Genomic DNA, 6,927 nt, shown 5'->3' on the forward strand with positions numbered 1-6,927 from the left:
AAGATAAGTCTTTGTCTTATCTTTTCTTTTTTAAGACTACTTGCGTGTATATAAAAGTGTGGTTTGTGTGTAGGTCGAAGTTTCTTTCTCTGTTCTGTGTACAGTTACATACTCTTCCTGAACAGGGGAGGGGGGAAAAAAAAAGGAAGGGGGGGCAAAAGAAGAGTCCTATTGCAAGTGCTGTGGTGCCTAATAGAGTTGTTCACAGGGAGAGAGGAAATCTCCCATTTTGTATGGTTCAAAGTTTTCTTTATGTGCATGACCCGTGTACAGAAGGAAGCCAGCAGGCATGCGGAGTCAGGTTAACAGAGTGATTTCTGTAGCCAGAAGTACCTGACTGGGAATTGGTTTGACGACCTCATGGTTGATACTCTTTCTTCAGTAAACACTTAAGAGGGGGGAAAAAAGGTCCTGCAGTACCACTGTATCAGAACCACTGATTGAAACTGGTGGCTTACATCCCATTAGTCTCTCCTTGGTAAGTTGGTAGTTATCTTTGCTCATAGGTACAAATACTGAAATAAAATATTTATGCTATCTTTTTTCCTCTGCCTGTGGATCTCAAGCTTGATTAACTTAGCACTGGATTACAGATCTTTCTCCCTCCCTTGATTTGCTGCTGCAAGAGCTGTTCTTCACTGCGGAAGAAACAGGCTCAAAATGTGTGCCTGATCTTATGGATCCCAAAGGCGAAGTTAACAAGTGTAATTTATTCTTTTGGCCAGTATAAGTTCTGTATTTTAACTGCTGTGTTAAACCAGGGAGGTTCATATAAATGTTTCCATAGGACATCGAGTTAATTCCAACTTCACAGGTCATAAATGCACAACCATGGAAGCCTTTACTGCCTCTGTAGCTGTACCCGTAGTAATTGCCTCCAGAAGATAATGTTATGCTTCTTCCTAAGTGCTCGCTCGTTTCCCAGGCAGTGGAATTTTTGGATTGCAATGAGGGAGATGGGCTTTTAATCTCCACCATTATCTACATGGACATTCCCTAAGCACATTTGGGAAGGATTCTTTCCTGTGAAAGCATCGCGTCTTTTCAAGCATTGACTGTTTCGATGGTAGTAAAGGACGTCTCTGATTTTTATGATCTGTTAGACATCTGTTAGTTCACAAAATTTTGATTGCTGGTTAGCCATTTTTATTGGCAAAAGTCTTTCACACCTTTGCATAGAGTAACTAATACTACACAATTTTCATCATTAGATGTCTGTTTTTCTGGATGATTTTGCTTTTTATGCTGAATGCATGCTGCTGAAAATTTACATTTACTGAATCTGTGTGTTCTGCAACAAAGGTAGGAAAAATTGTTCTAGCATATCTGAAAAATGAAGTGATTTTCTTGTAGTGGTAAGTCACAAGAAAAATCATGTTGGATCGTTTTTATAGGAATTTTTAGGCAGGAAGAATTTCAGAGAGCAGGATGTAGTGAATGACAGGTCTGCTTCTGGAGCAGCCTTTAACTTTTTTTTTTTTTTTTTTTAATGTCCATAGCCTTACTTCCATCTGGCTAGCTTTCCTGGAGCATGTCGCTGGAGAAGCATGTTTAGGTGATGTCTCTGCTGGCTTCCTCTTACCTATTCTGGATTCTCATTTATTTTAATGAAAAGTTCCACTGTGGACAAACCCAGTGCTAAAATTCTCAGCACTTTTTTCCTCTTCAGTGACTTGCTAGTCTTCAAGTAGTGAAAGCAAACAGCAGATTTCATTTTCTTCTGTTGTTACTATCTGGTATCCTGTGGCGTTGTATTTCACAACCTGTTGTTTCTCACCAGTGGAGTCCTTGATAATTCCTTTTAGTCTGTTTGCAGAAAGAGAGGCAAGTTCAATATTTTCATGCTGTGTGCAGTGTTTTCAGCAATGTCTGGAGTTCCTGCCCAAGAGAAATTTTCCCCACGGACTACAATGAGTAACTGTCAGTGTTGCTTGCTATTATTAATTGCATGCAAAAATTGATCTTAGAGCTGCCATAATTTAGTCGTACTGTTGTGTGCAGAAGCCAGATCACTTAGACCTGTCACAGTTTAAGATGGTTCTTCAAACGCTGTCTGTGGCTTCAGAAGTGAAGCAGTGTAGCCTGTCTAAAAGCTATGTGTCTTTCAGATGTCGGGAAAAGGTCCATTTCATCAGTGTGGTGGGGAATAACCACACCGTGAACATCGTTTGAAACCCAACAGTGTGTCCAAGGAGGGTTGCAGTTACATATTTACCAGTAGCTTCTGCAGTGGAGTTGAAGATCACCCAATGACTACAGGATGCTGTTGCCTGGCCAGTGCATGAGTAAAAGTGGATGGGAGCTGGAATCAGTCCTAGGTAAACCTTACCCCAACTACACGGCAGAGTTTTCTGCTGGTGTAATTCCCCTGTTTCTTGTGAATAGTTATGGCACCAAGAGGAATGTTGTCTTTCAACTCTTTATTCTTGGATGTGCCATCACTGTTGGTTGAAGTGATTTCAAAAAATTAGAGGTAAACTTAAATATATTAATTGTCTGAAATTTTCCATTGTTATCGCCATGTACAGCCATGAATACTCTGTTCAATAATCACTGCTGAGGCCAATTCAGTAAGTTTGGAGAGGTCCCCAGCTAAAGAAATCCTACATCCTAGTAATGAGAATATATCATAAAACAAGATAGGGTGGAAATCTTTCTCCAGAAGCCTCTCACAAATAGGAAGTCTTGAAACATTTTGTGTGGTGGGAATGAACACTATACAGGTTTTTTTGATGTTAGTCTTTGCATGTGTGTTTAATTTTGAAATACGTGTCCACTTCAGCAAAGGAGAATAATTTTAAAGAATGAAAACTGTGTATACGTAGCATGATGAGAACATAGAGCTGGTTTAGATCATAGCTTTTTCTCAAAGACAGGTCTTGGTGGCATTTCGAATTTCATTCTAAAATGCATACAACTTCTGTAATTGCTATCCTAACTAAATTCAGATCAATCTGTGACAGTTGTTCATTTCAAAGAGTTTCTAGTAGCCTTAGAATTGCAGAATTCATCAGGTGGACTCTTTGCTCTCCAAAAGTGTGGATATCCATGTGCCCATCTTAAGCTTAAAAAACACCAACCAATCAACCAACCAAAAAAAACCCCCACCAAAAACCCTCTAAAAAACTAAAAAACCCAACCACGAACAACAAACCAACCCTGCCCAAACCCCCACCCCCTCAACAAAATGATTAAGTCCTGTACTGAAAGTAATTGGGAGTTGCATGTGTATTTTTAGAACATTATACTAAAGCTAATTCCTGGTGTACACATCATTTACTTTTATTAATGGCTGATATTGCAGAGCATTATGTGGTGATTAACATTTTGTTAATGAACTTTTGGGGAAAGTTTTTCCAGCAAATATGAAATGTTTGAAACTACTTCTCATCAGTTCATAGTATTCATGATGGAAGTGTTGTTTATTATTAGTAGTAGTATTTAGCCTTGCCAAGTCTTGGAAGGCAGTTTGAAGGCTTTGTTCTGAAATCTGGGAATCAGTCCAGATGTAGTGGGACCTGTGAATAGCTTACCGAATAAACTTTATATATGAAGGAAGGAAGATAATGTGTTATTAACATATTTGAAAATAACCTCCAATGCTCATAGTTAGAAGATTTCCAATAAAAACATTCTGCAGCAAGGATGTTACCTTCTCCACTGAAAGAAAGAAGATGCATAACAAAAGAAGAAAAGAAATACCAGATAGATAATTTCAAACTTGACAGTTCTGTAGCTTTATTTTGCTGTATTTGATCAATTGGCATGTCAAATACACCCATCTTTCTGCCTAAGGGACTTTTTTTTGCTGCTGTGTTTGCCACTGGCATTTACTGGGGTCGAAATGCACAGACTGTCGCAGGCTTTGCTACATGTCTGTATGGTTTTCATAATCGTGTGCTGAGAAGCGAGGTGAGGTCAAGTTAGAGTATTTGAAAGATCCTTTCTGTGATGAAATTGAGAGGAAACGCTTAGGAGAGACAAGCTGTCTCTACCTGGGGTTCCTTGGTAAGTAACAGAATACAGACAGTGCAGCAGGTGGAAGTGAAAAGCTGTTTATGGGTTCAAAGGCAGCTGCAGGAAATCCCAGCTGCTCTGGCTGCTCCGGGTAAAGGTCCCTTAGTGGGAAATTCATACAACGCAGATCCCTCCAATAGCTGGCCTGAGATACTTGTCTGTCCAGTAACTGGCCCTGGATCCCAGTCTCCCCAGTTGCTGACACAGTCATGAGCCACCCACAGCCCCACCCAACAGCTGCTGCAGACCCCGTTACACACACCAACATGCACGTGTGCTGCTGAACCCTCCAGTACCTGGCCTGAGGTGCTCGGTCAGCCTGGTGACTGCCCCTTGGGTCCAAGTGCCTCCAGTTACCTGATTTTTCTCAAACAAAAATAAAGCGATTGCTGGTTTGCCTCCAGTCACAGCTGTAGAGGGCCTGATATGCACAAAGCAAGATAGTTGTTTGTTTTGGTTTTTTTTTTTTAATAAGACATGTTAGAGGAATCTCCAATCTCTTAAATTATACGTTGTTTTTGGCAGATCTTAGGTGGCGTAGGCTGGATAAGGTAGCCAGAAAGGAAGAATTTAGTGACATGGTCTTCATTCTGTCCAAATCTGGGGTAAAGCACAGAACAGATCCTCAACTATTGTTTTGCACTTGCTGGGGACCTGTTCCTCAGTTCTGAAAAGTAATATTAACTAGGAAAAAATTACTCTGTTTTGGGTATGTAGCAGTGAGCTGTGGGAGTGCAGGATTTTAGCTAAGATTTAAACTTTTTTCTCTGTAGCAGATGCCACAATTTACATACTTCTCTGTGCTTCTGTTCGTAGAAGGGAAGTGTTCTTTAGTCTTCTCTTCCTTGGTGTTAATGCTGCTGTTTCTTAGTTTTGTTTAAATATTTTTATCACCTTTTCAGTTGTGTTAGGAATCTTGAACCTATTTTGATTGCTACCTTACATGAGCATTCTTCTTATCACAAAATAAATAACCAGGACATAGACAATGTCAAGCACTTTGCTCCTTAATATATATTATCTCAGTGGTTTGTGAACAAGATCAGAGCTGTGACTGAGATCCACATTTGATCTGGCAAATAGGCATGTGCTTTTCAGCTCAGCAGGATTTGCTGCAGCATTGATTACTGGGATATTACAAATCCTTGCCCAGTATTATACATATTATAATTACTTGCCTGATATTTGTATTATAAATACTTGTCCACTGTCAAATTTTCTTCTTCACGTATTCTGTACATCTAAGACTTTTCTTAGGGCAGATCACTGAGAAACATATAACTTGAGAAACTTCATGATACTGTAACTAGCCACAAAATGGCAAGGAAGCAATACAGCAGATGAAAGGACATGGGGAACTCACGTCTCTCTCTGGATGCCTAGTTGATCAGAGGCAGGGCCAAGTGGAAAGTAGTAGCACAGGTAGCGTACATCCTTTTTCTTTTTTCTCCTGGTGAAGGAAGAGAAGTAACACTTTGTATCACTGCAAGCAATAGACTTTATGGAAATTTTGACTTGTTCCTAGCCAAAGCTTGCTTGGGGCAGGGGAGATTTTGGTCTCCTCAATTACTGTTTGACAGCAAAAATATACAGTAAGAAGGGGCAGCTTGTATCTGGAGCTCTAAGGCCACCTGTCTGTTACCCACCCAGCATGGGTTCTGTGTGAATAAAAGGCTACTTCTGCCCCTAGTTGTACAAGTATTGATACTATGACTGGTCATAGTCAAGTGCAAACATGAAAAAGCTTTATGCTCTCTTTCTTGCCCCCCAGTATGATGCTTGTCATAGGTGCTTGGCTGGTGTGTCATCTGGGGATGCATGGACTTGAGCTAAGAATAGTCTTGTCCTGGAGCTGAAATGTGTCAGTGTGTTGTACCTTTTATTCCTATCTAGTAGTCCTCCTTATTCCGTCCAGCTCCACTCTTCAAACCCTGTTGAATTACTCATGCTGGTAATGTTCTAACATAAATAGAGAAGAACATGAATAAGCAAAGAAGAATGTAATTGCTACCTAGTTCATGGGAAGGCTGTGTTTCAGACTGTGAAAATTGCCCTCAGCAAAGGGTAACTGTCATTATTTCACATATTCCAGCAACAGCAAGAAACTCACTGTTAACTTCTAAAAAGTAAGCTGCTGTGACCAAGGAGAAATAGTTGCTGAAACATTTTTATCTTGGGCCTTATAGCTGGTTACTGAGAAGGATATATGATTTTCTGTGTGAGGTAGACATACACCTGGGCTGATAGGTGTATGTCCTTACTTCCTGACTGTCTCAAGGGCCTTGCCCATCACTGCTTTGGAAATGTCTGAAAGGGATAAGACAGTGCTTTTCTTAAGGTCTGAAACTGTATTGTCCATCACCTGTTTGTGCCAGAGGTGCATCAGGCAGTCCTTAGTCTCTCTGGAAGTAGTATCCTAGAAACAAAGTCAGGTTTTGGGCTTAAGCTCCACGTTTGGTGAGATGGATATCGTTGGTTGGCAGAGTAATGCTTCTAAAGACTGGTCTCCTTTAATTCTCTGATGTTATATGTGTCACTAGGGTGAAGGATCTGTACCATGTACTCCTCTAGCTGTGTATGGGGTCAGCAGTTACTTCTCTCAAACTTCATGTGATCAGCTAACTTACTTATCTTCTCCTGAAACCGTTCTAGACTCTAGAGCAGGAAAACATGGATAAAGTGGGCACGGAGGGCATTTTTGTCTGCAAATTTAACACAACTGAGCCAGTTTGATTGTCCAGTTCTTTGCACTGATTTCTAGTTTGCCTGAAGGCAAATGTCCCTTATTGTGGATACTTTCTAGGTAGATCATGCAGATGTTGCTCTGCCAGGTGATTTGTGAGCCTTTTCTTTAAAATACCAGTGTATTGCAGCAAAACCAAGTTTGATTCTATTTTCTGCTTCAGGAAT

Source organism: Buteo buteo, chromosome 4, assembly GCF_964188355.1.
Source record: "Buteo buteo chromosome 4, bButBut1.hap1.1, whole genome shotgun sequence".
In the NCBI taxonomy this organism is placed as follows: Eukaryota; Metazoa; Chordata; class Aves; order Accipitriformes; family Accipitridae; genus Buteo; species Buteo buteo.